The sequence below is a fragment of the Saimiri boliviensis genome, chromosome 6, assembly GCF_048565385.1.
Source record: "Saimiri boliviensis isolate mSaiBol1 chromosome 6, mSaiBol1.pri, whole genome shotgun sequence".
Taxonomy (NCBI): Eukaryota; Metazoa; Chordata; class Mammalia; order Primates; family Cebidae; genus Saimiri; species Saimiri boliviensis.
In genome coordinates, this window is record NC_133454.1 from 44,679,594 (window position 1) to 44,692,845 (window position 13,252).

Consider the following 13,252-nt stretch of genomic DNA (forward strand, 5'->3'; position numbering starts at 1 on the left):
GGAACAAATCGAAGATAGTTCTTTTTAATAGAGATCATCACCTCTCCTTTAGGTTGTAAGTCAGTATAGAAAAGGAAAAACCTAGGTGGTGAAATCTGATGGTGTGTGGTCCAAGGACAGATGTCCTTGTTGCTGTAGAGATGTGAGGCAAGGTTGGGCTGAGATGACCAAAGGAAAGGAAGCCCTGGTTATAGTAAAAGTGCCCACTTTTTGACCACTAAGCTACCCCTATTAATTTACTAACATGTCATGACATTTTTTTCTTTTCTTTTCTTTTTTGAGACAGAGTCTCACTCTATTGCCCAGGCTGGAGTGTAGTGGCGCAATCTTGGCTCACTGCAACCTCCATCTCTGGGGTTCAAGCAATTCTCCTGCCTCAGCCTCCCTAGTAGCTGGGACTACAGACACACACCACCATGCCCAGCTAATTTTTGTAGTTTTAGTAGAGACGGGGTTTCACCATGTTGGCCAGGATGGTTTGGATCTACTGACCCCAGGTGATCCGCCTGCCTCGGCCTCCCAAAGTGCTGGGATTACAGGCATGAACCACCGGGCCTGGCCTATGTCGTTGTATTCTAAAGGTACTGGGCTCTTAAGTGTTAATCCTTCTCTTTAGGGGAAATGACTCAGCGACACCTCCTGCTTCTACAGTTCTTGAAACTGTATAAAGCCTTTTCTGTTCGCTGTCACACTCTCAATATACTCAGCTACAGCCTAGTCTCCCCATTTAACAGATAAGGCCATTGAGGCTTAGTGAGGTTCACTGACCTGCCTGAAGTCATAGAGCAGAGTATGACAAAGTTGGAAAAATTGGAATCAGAAACCCTTCACCCACCCTTAACCTCACCAGAACAGTGTTTTCAATTCTAGCTACACATTAAAATCACTGGAGAGGTTTTAAAAATACTGAAACCCAGGCTCTGTACCCAGTGATTCCATTTAATTGGTCTGAGGAAGGGGCCTAGGCACTGGTATTTTTTAAAGGCTTCCTGGATATTTTTTTTTCCAGTTACTTTCTTTAAAAAAATTTTTTTTAACTTTTCATTTGAAATAATTTCAGACTTCCAAAAAAAGATGTGAAATAGTACAAAGCAGTCCTGTGTATACTTCCCCCGGCTTTTCCAAATGTTAACATCTTACATAACCATAGCGCAGCTATCAAAGCCAGGCTATTAACACTGATACAATACTGTTCACTAATGTACAGACCTAGTTCAAATGGTAACAGTTACACTTGGTGGATAGTTCCAAATCATTCTGGAGAATTCATTGCTTTTAGTTATTTCATCCCTTTAGTGGACTTGAATCTTTCCTAGGTGATCTTAGTGTGCATCTAGGGTTGAAAACTGCTGGTGGACAGTGGAGCCCTGGAGTTAGTATTCTATTAAGTAGACTTAATTGGCTATATGGTGCATTTTTTTTCTTCCTGTTCTCTGACATGTAAGAGCTATGTCTGATAATCTAGTATGTTTCTAAGCTATTGTTATGCTGCTGATGGGATGAATCATTTGAAGATTTCTGACTATTTTTGTGAAGTGACAGTTAAATCTGCTGGGAGGAGAAATGAGCCCTAGTTATATTCACAGCAGGGTTACTGCCACCCTAGTGAAAAACAGAAAATGGTATATCGGAGAGGGAAGAGTTAAAGAGCTTTCAAATAGGAACTAGTGGGCTAGGTCTTCACAAAACTCAGTGCCATTCTTTGGATGTGTGTCTTGAATACAATTTAGATTTTAATGAGAGATGTGCTGGACTTTAATGTAAATGTATTTAGATGGGGAAGCCAAAGACGCTAAACTGAAAACCTTGCGTTTCCTACAGATAGTTTATTTAATTAAAACGTGTCTCTTAGCCTCTGGTCTTGACCCTGCTATTGCAAAGATGAGTCACTGAAACCTCAGCCTGTCTGTTATCCTGAATGACTGGCTGGAGCGTTCCAGCTGGAGGCATCACCTGGTCACACATGAAACTGGGTAACTCGTAAGGATTTTTACTTGTATTTTCTCCTTCAGTCTAACTACCTTTAGCCAATTAGAATTTTTCGGCCTCATCTATTTATTATCACCTGCTCTAGGTAAAAACAAACCTGAGTGTCTATGCCGTGTGCAAATTAGCATGACTCTGAGGGCCGCAAGCCTGAACAGAAACTATCCTCCAGAGAGTAAAAAGGTTATTAAATTTAAAACCATGTCCCCATCATCAGTACTGGATTCCTCTAGGCCACAGATGTTCACTGTCAGCAAGTGTTTCCTCTGTGAGGCACTGGTTTGGAAGAATTTGAACCTAATAGCATTCTATGTGTGCTGATATCAGAAATAGTATGCACAGATACATTGCCAGCCTTCAAATTCACAGAGAAAACAATCAGCTCCCATGATGTTAGGTGGCAGCCAGGGCTGTGGCCTTGTGGGTCCCAGCACAGGAGACTCTTATAACCCTCTGGGCTTTGGAACATGCTGCTCCCTCTGCCAAGAATGCCCTTTTCTCCCACCAACCCTCTTCTCCTGGCTCACTCCTGCCACCTCCTCTTGGAAGCATTCCTTGATTTCCTCCTCCAATTTGAGTTAGTAATCTTTTTCATATATTTGCACCACACTCAGTGCTTCTATGTGCTGCAGTAAAAGTAATTGTTTATTTGTCTGATTTCTCCGCATCCTAGCACCTAGCCCAGTGCCTGCCACATAGAAAGTGCCTACGATAATGTGCGTGTGTGGATAAATGATGAATGAGAGCTGCTGATTCAGTCTAACTACACCAAGCACTGTCTGTGTGAAGCCATTTGCACCCATTATCTCCTTTAATCTGGGCAGAATTTAATCCTTTAATTCTGAAGGGATGGTATTTTAGCCAGTTCTGCAGGTAAGGAAACAGGCTAAGTGACTTCCCCATGACACAGAACCAGGATTTGAACCTGGGCTATCTAAGTCCACAGCTTGGCCTCTGCCCCACAGACTCTTCCCTGCACAGCCTCAGCCAAAGTTTGCTGTGGTTGGCAGAGCAGCCGATGGCTGACCACAGTGGGGACGGAAGATCTCTGCACAGGGCAGGACCTGCGGGACTCTGAGAGCTACGTCTGCAGGACTTGGTTCTCCTTGGGAGACTTCATGGTGGAGACGCAGGGCTCCCAACAGTGGGGGGAGGGTGTGCTCTCCCTGATGGTGCCATGGGCCATGCCCAGTGTGTACTATTTGGTGAAAAAAAGGACGGCCTGGAAAAGTCCACAAGGACCAGACATCTACCCTGCCCCTGTGCCTTAAACCTCAGAACTGCCTTCAGCCTAGCGTCACTCCCAGTGTGCTGAGGCATTTAGCAGTCAGTCTGGCTACTCAGGAAGGATTTTGAGCCTCCATTTCTGACGATTCCTTAAGCTTTGCAGCCAGCTCGTTACCTCAGCGCTCCCGTAACTACAAGGGCAAATCAGCTGAGGCCCCACCATTTAGAGGGAGCTGTAAGCTACTTCTCTGCAAAGAAGGCACCAAAAAGATGAGGAAGAAAAGGAGGAGGGGTCTCAGTTGTCTCCTGCAGAGTGAGCACTCCAGGGTAATGAAAACTGCTGCCTGCATTGCAGCCCTGCTGCCCAGCTCTTCAGGTGAGTCAGGCTCAGCTCTGCCCTCCTCCCAGGCACACACCTCCAGATGTTCTGGAAGACAATGCAGGGATGGGTGAGAGGAGGGATCCCTTTGTGTCTGAGATTCCCCGTGGGGAGCCTGTGCTTGCCTCCTGGCTTTTCAGATGAGCAGGCATTTCAGCGTGAAGACAGTCCAGGCACTGTTAAGGTTTCTGAGACTCCGGAATCTCTCACTTGGAGAAGGCGCTTGTCTCTTTAAAACCCATCTCCTTCTACCCCTCTTCTTTCGTGTGCCTCCTGCAGCTGACGAGGAGAACTCGTGTGGGGTGGATCCTGTTCCCGCTTGGGCTGTCTGGGTTATTCAAATTTCTCTTCCTCTCCTCCCTCCTAGAATATTAATTCATAGATGGAGGCCTTTCTGGCACCACAAGTACTTTCTAAGTAAGGAGACTCCTCTCACATCCCTCCCACATGGAAGAGTTGGCCTAATAGGAACCTCTTCTCCCTTATACTTCCTGACTTTAGCTGACCAGACCACAGTGAGGCCCAGCCTTGAGCCCACAAACTCTGGTTCACAAGAGAAAAAAAAATAAGTTGGGTCAATGAGAGTCTCCTGCGCATTGAAACTCAAGGGAGTTTAAATTAGGTACTGCAGAGTCATAGCAGTGGAACGGGCAGTGGTTCTCAGAGCCAGAAGTTTGTGGCATTGAAGAGACACCAGAGTTGCCACAGCGGGCCACATCTCAGCCGGGATTTTGAGGAACCACTAGCACACACAGGCGAAAGGTAGACAGAAGCCACAACTAAGTATTGCATCTTGTCTAAAGCCTCACACTATAAAAGTCACATTTTCCCTTTCATTGTTTCCTCTTCTAATCTAAAAATATTAGAACTGCTGCCCCAGTATAACATATATGCTCTACAGGGCCCATGATGATCCGTGGTGATCAAGTCTTAACTGCAAGTCCGTTTCTTTTTCAATAGACTGTGCCCCCAGCCGAGTAAAGTAAACGCCCTTCGACATTATTGAGGCAGCTGTGAAGGATGCCTTTGATGTGCAGGCCAGGAAACGCAACCGGCGAGGTGAGCATCTATACCACGCTGTCAGTGGACTGCAGCCCTTCCTCTGACCACCTCCCAAATAACAGCCACCGTAAGATCTTAAGCATGGCTTCTGGAGAGGCTAAGGAGCTTAGAAGAAATATTAGAAATCTGTGGGTCCATCATTAAAAAGAGGACTAGGAATAGAAGGATGAGAAGATGTCAAGAATAAACTTAACATTCAAAACTGTCATCTCCAGGTGTCAGAATGCTTGCAGCTTAGATCATTCAGAGAAAAAGCAAACGTAGAAAATCTTCACGAAGGCATCCCACATGAAGAAACCCACTAGTATTATCAGGTGTTGGTAGAGTTGTTTTGATTCAACTTTGTAACTTTGGAAAAAAGAAAAGCCAACAAGGGGTATCATGAAGGGGTGCCCCTGTGTTCACTTGGACAGACTCAGTTGCAGCCCTGATTCGTGTGAGGCAAATGTACAGGTATGCTGTGTGGTTAAGGTGTTGGAGTAGTTTAATACTTTGCTTCCATTCTACCATTAAATCTTTGCAGAGGTCAGAGAGGAGTTCCGTAAGGAGTTTATATTTTGTTTTGATTTTTTTTTCTATGTTGGAGAGAGAGGGTTATTGAGTTCTCAGAAAATGGAAATTAGCCCTGTTCAGAGAATCTCAAGAAGCTGCCCTTAATAAAAATAGCAGAAATTAAGTGTTTCTCTTGCCATACAAATCTTTATTCCATATCAGGACAGTCAGCTGCATTCGTGGAATTGCTGCCTGGGCACCTGGGAGGCAGGAGGCTCAGCACCTGCCCAAGAAGATGCTATGGTTTCAAGTGCAGAGAGGAGCACATGAGGCTAGAGGGACTTTTTGTTTTCTGTTTTCCCAAATACACAGTACATAGTATAGCAGTCATTAGAAAACAAACCTGCCTTAAATTGGTTTACTGTTTGTCGAGGACAAGCTGGCAGTATACATCAAAAGCTGTGACTTAGTATCTCTGTTATATGGCAGTTTTACTATTAGCAATTTATGCTAAGGAAATAATAAAGGATAATGGAGGATCTTCATTTTAGAATTGTTTAGAATAAAACAAACAAACTGGAAATGGCACACATTTCCAACAGTTGGCAAGTGGATTAATCAGTTATGAGAGACTCGATGGAATACTACATATCCATTAAAAATTCTGTTGTCAAAAAAGACATAGACACTTCTCAAAAGAAGATATATAAGCGGCCAACAAACATAAAAAATGCTTCACATTACTAATCATCAGAGAAATGCAAATCAAAACCACATTGAAATACCATCTCATACCAGTCAGAATGGCTATTACTAAAAAGGCAAAAACAAAGAAAAAAACCACAACAGATTCTGGCAAGGCTGCAGAGAAAACAGAATGCTTATGCACTGTTGCTGGAAAGTAAATTAGTTCAGGTGCTGTGGAAGCAGTTTGGAGAGGTCTCAAAGAAGTTAAAACAGAGCTACCATTTGACCCAGCCATGTCATTCTTGGGTATGTACCCAAAGGAAAAGAAATTATTCTACCAAAAGACACATGCACATGTATGTTCATCACAGTGCTATTCAAAATAGCAAAGACATGGAATCCATCAGGTGCAGTGGCTCACACCTGTAATCCCAGCTACTCAGAAGCCTAAGACAGGAGAATTGCTTGAACCTGGGAGATGGAGGTTGCAGTGAGCTGAGATCGTGCTGCTGTGCTCCAGCCTGGGAGTACAAAACAAAAACAAAACCAAACAAAACAAAGACATGGAATCAACCTAGGTGTCCATCAACAGTGGATTGGCTTAAAAAAACCTGGTACGTATACACCACAGAATACTATGCAGCCATAAGAAAGAATGAAAACAACATGGATGCAGCTGGCGGCCATTATCCTAAGCAAATTAACTCAGGAACAGAAAACCAAATACTGCAAGTCCTCACTTACCAGTGGGAGCTAAACATTGGGTACTTACAGACATAAAGATGGCAACAATAAAAACTGAAGGCCACTAGAAAAGGGAGCGGGTTTGGGGAAGGGGGCCAAGATACCAACTTCGAGGTGCTATGTGCAGGACCTGGGTGGTGGGGTCATTTGTACCCCAAACCTCAGCATCGCACAGTATATCCAGGTAACAAACCTGCACAGGTACCCCCGAATGTAAAATAAAAGTTGAAATTATTTAAAAACATAAAAAAATATAAAGTGAGAAAATAAAATGAAAATAACAAAAAGTAGATTATTTAAAGGACTTCTATTTTTTTTTTGCAGGTTACTGTAAATCAGAAACAAAGCAAGTTTACAAATCAAAGGGCAGCATGAGCGTGGATCTAAGTGAAGGGTAAGAGGACTGGCCTTGGAATGTGTTTTAACTTTGGAAACACCTCTTCGGGATGTCCCTGACTTGCCATGACTGCTATCAGGTTTGTTTTACTCAAAGTATTTGTTCATTGTCCCTATTTGTTCCAATCCAATAGGACTTCAAAGATTTGAGGGCATTTTTGGTTTTCAATTTTAAAATGGCACCTAAAAATAAAAATTAGAAGAGAAAAATTCTGTTGTAAAAACATATTTCTGATATGAAAAGATGTTCATTGTGGGTGTGGGGGCTCATGCCTGTAATCCTAGCACTTTGGGAGGCTGAGGTGGATGGATCACGAGGTCAAGAGATCAAGACCATTCTGTCTCTACCAAAAATACAAAAATTAGCTGGGTGTGGTGGTACGTGCCTATAGTCCCACCTACTCAAGAGGCTGAGGCAGGAGAATCGCTTGGACCCAGGAGGTGGAGGTTGCACTGAGCCGAGATCACACCATTGCTCTCCAGCCTGGGTGACACACTCCATCTCAAAAAAAAAAAAAAAAAAAGCCAGGCATGGTGGCTCATGCCTGTAATCCCAACACTTTGGGAGGCTGAGGCGGGTGAATCACGAGGTCAGGAGTTTGAGACCAGCCTGGCCAACATGGAGAAACCCTGTCTCTACTAAAATACAAACATTAGCCGGGCATGGTGACAGGTGCCTACTTGGGAGACTGAGGCAGGAGAGTCACTTGAACCTGGGAGGCGGAAGTTGCAGTGAGCCAATATCACGCCATTGCACTCCAGCCTGGACGACAGAGTGAGACTCAGTCTCAAAAACAAAAAAAAAAGGAGGCAAAGATGCTCACTATATTCTCTACATTAAAAGAGGTCACAAATATAGTAATAATACAGAATGAGCCATTAAATAATTGCATATTTTCATGAGATTATGAATCACTTTTCTTTCCTGTCTGCATTTTGTATCTTCCCTCTGGTATCTACAATGGTTTGTTTTTCTTTTTAAAAAGGGGAGATAAGAAACCTGAACTGCTTAATGATTATTTGTGAAAAGCAAGAAGTGTTGTGACATTTCTTGGTGCATGTGTGGAAGAACCATGGGATGAATGTGTAGGAAGCAGTGGGGGTGGGGAGTTCCTGGGTTGGAAGAGCTGGACAGAAGGGAGGTCAGCTCACGAGTATGAGCTAAGCGGCTCTTACAAAAAGACCCCATCAGTGGGATAAAGCACGAAGCAGTTTGTCTCGCATGCCTCAGGTAAGCATTCCTGGACCATGGGCAGTGCTGTCCACTTCTTAGAGGACCAGATTCCTTTCAACTCAAGGCTCTGCCCTTCTCCAGCACTTTGCCATTCTCTGTCTGGATGGCCAAGGCTGAGTCACAGCAGCACATGGGAAGAAAGAGTGTGGAGGAGGAGGAGGTCAGGGCACACTGTTGGAGCTGCAGGCTGCAAGTGGTCCTGGTCGTGACACATGCCCCTGGTAAGAGCGTCATCCACAACCTCACCTAACTGTAAGGGAAGCTAAGCAGGCAAATGTGGCATGGCTGGCCAGCCTCGTGCCTGGCTTTGATGCCTTTTTCCTGTGGAAAAAGGGAAGAGTGGATTTTGGTGGACCGGCCTCCTCCGCTGTCGGTGTTGTCAGGGCCAAGTGGAGTCACAGCAAGCAGTGGGACGAGGAAGCAGAGGAGAGGAGGTGAAGAATGGAAGCCACTGCTAGCACCGTTCAACCAGGGTGGCTTGTTTGATGCATCAGATGATGGTCCCCAGTGCAGGGATGGCTGATGTGCTGGTGGGCTGAGCACTCCTGTTCATATTCCTAATGTGCCAGCATCACTGCTTTCTCTCCCACTCAGGAAAGAGTGTCAGAATTCAAGTCAATATGACATCAGTCAGAGGAACTTGGATTTCGACAGCAGACTCCTAACTCATCATCTCACCATCCCCAATCTATTGTCTCCTCCACAGCCAGATGAACCTTCTAAACCAAATCAGTGCAGCTCCCTTACCTGCTTCCAGCCCTTTAGAGGCTCTCTGGATAAGGTTGAAAACCTTTCCCTTGAGTCATGCTGTCCTTTGTAATAGGGCCTCTGCCTCCTTCAGCAGCCTGATGCTTTGCAAGTCTCCAGCTGTGCTGGTTGTATTAGCTCTTGGGTATAAAGAATCTGTCTCTGCTGCCTCAGGGCCAGCTTGAGCAGTCTTCCCCTTGTTCTTCTCCTGAATAACTCCTCCTCGTCCTTCAGGATCTTTGAGTAAACATCACTTCCACACGGGGACTTCCTGTCTCCCCGCGATCTGCAGAACACACCTGTGCTGTATATTTTCATACCCCTTGCATGTTCTTATGGCCTACAAAACACGCAGGTCCTCATGTGATAACATCTTCTTCATTTAATAATAGAGAACTCTGAGAGGGTTCCGACCTGTCTGTCTTGTTAGAGTCTATGTTAAATGGGTAAAGAAATAAAGCACTGGGTTGGTTCTTCAGTCATGGTGTAATCATTTCAAATGGTACGCTTTAGGACCAGGTGGAAGTTATCTTGGGGAAGGGTTACCAGTGAAAGGAGAGAGGCTCTTCTTTCCAAGAAGAGTGTGAAAAGGTGAGCAAAGCCTTCACTGACCTTGAGGAAGACGCCAGAGTTTTGGATACAGAAGCTAAAATAGGTAGGAATCAGATATTTCAGAAGGTGCAAAAAATAAGTGTGTCTGACCTTGTCTTCAGAGCATTCCTGGCCTCTGGGATATATTTGTATGCAGGTGTCATTTCGTATTTATAAATTAGCCTGGAGGGGCTGTGTGTGGGTCTGTAGGTGGACTGAAGGACAGTGGTGAGTCTGTAAGGGTGAGAGATTAGAGCAGAAAGGCTGAAAAAAAATGTCCAGTCTTCAGCATTTTGTACATCCATTTAATAAATAGCTTTTGACAGCTTACCGATGTGCCTGCCACTGTGCTGGATGCTTCTGGGGGCAAGAGGCACAGGCAATACAGAGATAGAGGATGGAAAGGTCAGGGTGTATGGGAGCATGGAGGAGAAAGCAGCAATTTCCTCAGGCCAGGTGGAGAAGGCATCATGGAAAGGGCAAATTTGAACTGGGCCGTAAGACAATAAATTAGAATTTCCAGTGGAAAGAGAGGAAAAAGGGCATTCTAGAAAAGCAAAGAACGGGAGCTTGAAAAATGTCCGTGTTTGGGCAATAGTGAGGAGCCAATGTGGATGGGGAACCCAGGCTGGAAAGCAGGGATGATAATAATGATCACCGACATTTAGCAGACATTTCTTATGTGCCAGACACTGCTTAAGTGCTTTGCCCATATAATCTCAGCTTATAAGCGGCAGAGCCAGGATTTTGAGCCAAGGCAGTCTGACTCCAGAGCTCATGCTTGTAAAAGCACGGGGCGATTCCACATTGTCAAGGAGACTGCATGCCAGGCTGAGCTCCTGGGAAGGGTGAGGGTTTGGGAAGGATTTTAGCATTTGGAAAATGATGCATTCAGACTGTGCTTTGGAAAGACCATTCTGAGACCTGTGTGAATACAGGATGTGCAAGCTGTCATGAGGGGCAGAAAACAGGGGATACTGCCCCACCAACAGGAAGCATAGTCTCCTTAACAAGCAGACCTCGCAAGTGAGCCGATTAAATGCTAGGGTTCCTACCACTGATAAAATAAAAACTCTAAAGGAGTTTAGAGGCAGCAGAGAAAGCTAAGCTGGGCAAATGGATGCAGCCATTTTAACTTCAGGGACAGTAGAGTTGAGTCCAAATCAAGATGTCCTTTGTCTCTTTGCAGTGGAACGACCCCATTTTTGTCCCCAGATATACTGGTTTGAATTGTATCCCCCAGAACTTCTTGCCCCTGAACCTCAGAGTGTGACCTTATTTGGAAATAGGATATTTTGGTAAAATTAGTTAAGATGAGACCATTCTGAAATAGAATGGGCCCCAAATCCAGTGACTGCTTTGTTGTGGGGTGTGTGTGTGTGTGTGTGTGTCTGTGTGTCTGTGTGTCTGTGTGTCTGTGTGTTTTGAGATTGAGTCTCGCTTAGTCACCCAGGCTGGAGTGCAGTAGCACAATCTTGGCTCACTGCAACCTCTGCCTCCTGGGTTCAAGTGATTCTCCAGCCTCAGCCTCTCAATACTAGCTGGGATTACAGGCACCTGCTGCTACGCCCGGCTAATTTTTTTTTTTTTTTTTAATTTTTAGTAAAGACAGGGTTTCATCATGTTGGCAAGGCTGGTCTCAAACCCTTGACCTCAAATTATTTGCCTGTCTTGGCCTCCCAAAGTGCTGGGATTATAGGCATGAGCCACTGGGCCCAGCCGACTGCTTTCCTTATGAGAAGCAGCGACACACACGGAGGACACAGACACACAGGGAAGATGGTCTTATGAAAGTGGAAGCCGGCATTGGAGTGGTCCTTCTGTAAGCTAAGAAAGCCAAAGATTGCTGCCAATCACCAGAAGCTAGCAAGAGGCAAAGAGGAATCCTCCCCTAGAAACTTCGGAGGGAGCATGGTTGTGCGGATGCTTTGCTTTTGATGTCTAGCCTCCAGAACCCTGAAGGGACAAAATTCTATTATTTTAAGTCATCTCGTTTGTGGTAATTGGTTATGGCAGCCCTAGCAAGCCAACACACCGGAGAAGCTGAGAAACCAGCAGTCAAGGTCCTGCTTCACTCACCTGATTTTAAGGACAGTAGTCCACAGCCACGTTGTTGAGGTTAACCAGGATAAAGACAGGGTGACTGAGGGCACGGGCTCTGGATTTCAAGTTCCACCTCCTCTGCCTACTCTCTGGGTGACCTTGAGCAAATTACTCAATTGCTATGTGCTTGGATTTCTTACCTGTAAGATGCAGTTAATGGTCTTCCTACCTCACAGGACTATTTTGGGGATTAAGTGAGTTTATATACTTAAATATTTACAGCAGTGGTTGCTGTTATTCTTATTGTTGTTGGTGGCATCATTTGCTTGGATTTGGGATGGGAAATAAGATATCCTAGACCTTCAGCACTGATCCCCCCTGCTTTAAACAAGGCATGCCCTCCCTCGTCTCTGTGCAGCATTTACCCAACATTCCACAGCCATGCTCCCACAAATGTAGCCTTGATGAAGGCTACAGGGGCTCCTTGCCCGTATTAGGCACAAAGCTGATTAAACATGCATGTGCATCTCAGCTTCAGGTTTGCATGTGCCAGTGCAGGGCTCTGCTGCCTGAGAGCCATCTGTGATTCAGACGGCGCCGGGTCCCCAGGGTCAGCATGCCAGGTCTGCTTTGAGATTGTTTGCTCCAGAAAAGGTGGTACAAGTTGCCAAGCAATGCAGAGGCCACAGCTGTTAGAAGGCAGGAATGATACCTCCAGGTCCCACAAGGCCCATTTCTAATGCAACAACTAGGGAAGAACGCCAAACACATTATTTGGAGTCTTTCTTTTCTAGTCTCAGCCTACCCACAGGTCGCAGGATAGCAACTGCCGAGCACACCAAGTCTGATTATCACGCTGGCAGCAAAAAAGAGTTTAGAAGAAATTGGAAGTGTTCTCTGGAGTTCTCATCCTGTTATTCTGCCCTGGTTTCTTAGAACTTTTGGCCTCTCTAAACGCAGGCTCTCCTAGGTCTGGGTGGACAGTCATTCCTTTTACTCTCCAGGGTTCTGACTTATAGACTATAAACACAAAGAACTCCTAGCCAAGCAGCGGTCCACAGGGCACCTTTATTTACCAAAGTAAAGGCTCTCCAGTAAACTCTGTAGGCATGAGGCCAAATAGAGTTTTCTCCCACCTCAAAATCAGACGTACCCATCATGGTAGATAAAGATGACTGCATATCCTTTAACTCTCCTCCTGTTTCAAGTGGGATCTATGACCCTACTCTTGAATCAGGATGGGATCTTCGGCTGCCTTGATCGATAGTATATGGGCAGAAGTAACATTGCCCAGTCTCCTAGTGACTTCTTTTTCTGTTCTTTTGAAATACTATTAGAACCCAGAGGGGCAGGTGAGATATCCAACTTCCCTGCTAGGAAACCACACAGTAGCCCTAAGACTCCATGGAGAGAAAGAGGCACCCAGCTGAGCCCAGCCTTCCAGCCATCCCCACCATGTTGCCAGGCATATGAGTGAAGCTGTCTGACCCCCCCCCCCCACCCACGGAGACCTGACCCAGACACTGGACAGACACCATGAAGTAACGCCAGTCAGTGTCATGTGGTGCAGAAGAATTGCTCAGTTGAGTTCATCCCAGATTCTTGACCTGCAAAATTGTAATATATTATGAAATATCTGTTCTTGTAAGCCATTAAACTTTGGC

General features: G+C 45.3%; 1 protein-coding gene across 1 annotated transcript in view; it reads left to right on the forward strand.

Annotated features, from left to right (window-relative positions):
- The window catches only part of DDX10 (DEAD-box helicase 10), a 791,862-nt gene that overhangs the window by 296,762 nt on the left and 481,848 nt on the right, over positions 1-13,252 (forward strand). The window contains exons 19-20 of the mRNA XM_074400547.1: positions 4,553-4,651; positions 6,902-7,053. The gene's annotated coding sequence lies outside the window, so the exon portion shown is untranslated. The remainder of the gene's footprint in view (positions 1-4,552; positions 4,652-6,901; positions 7,054-13,252) is intronic.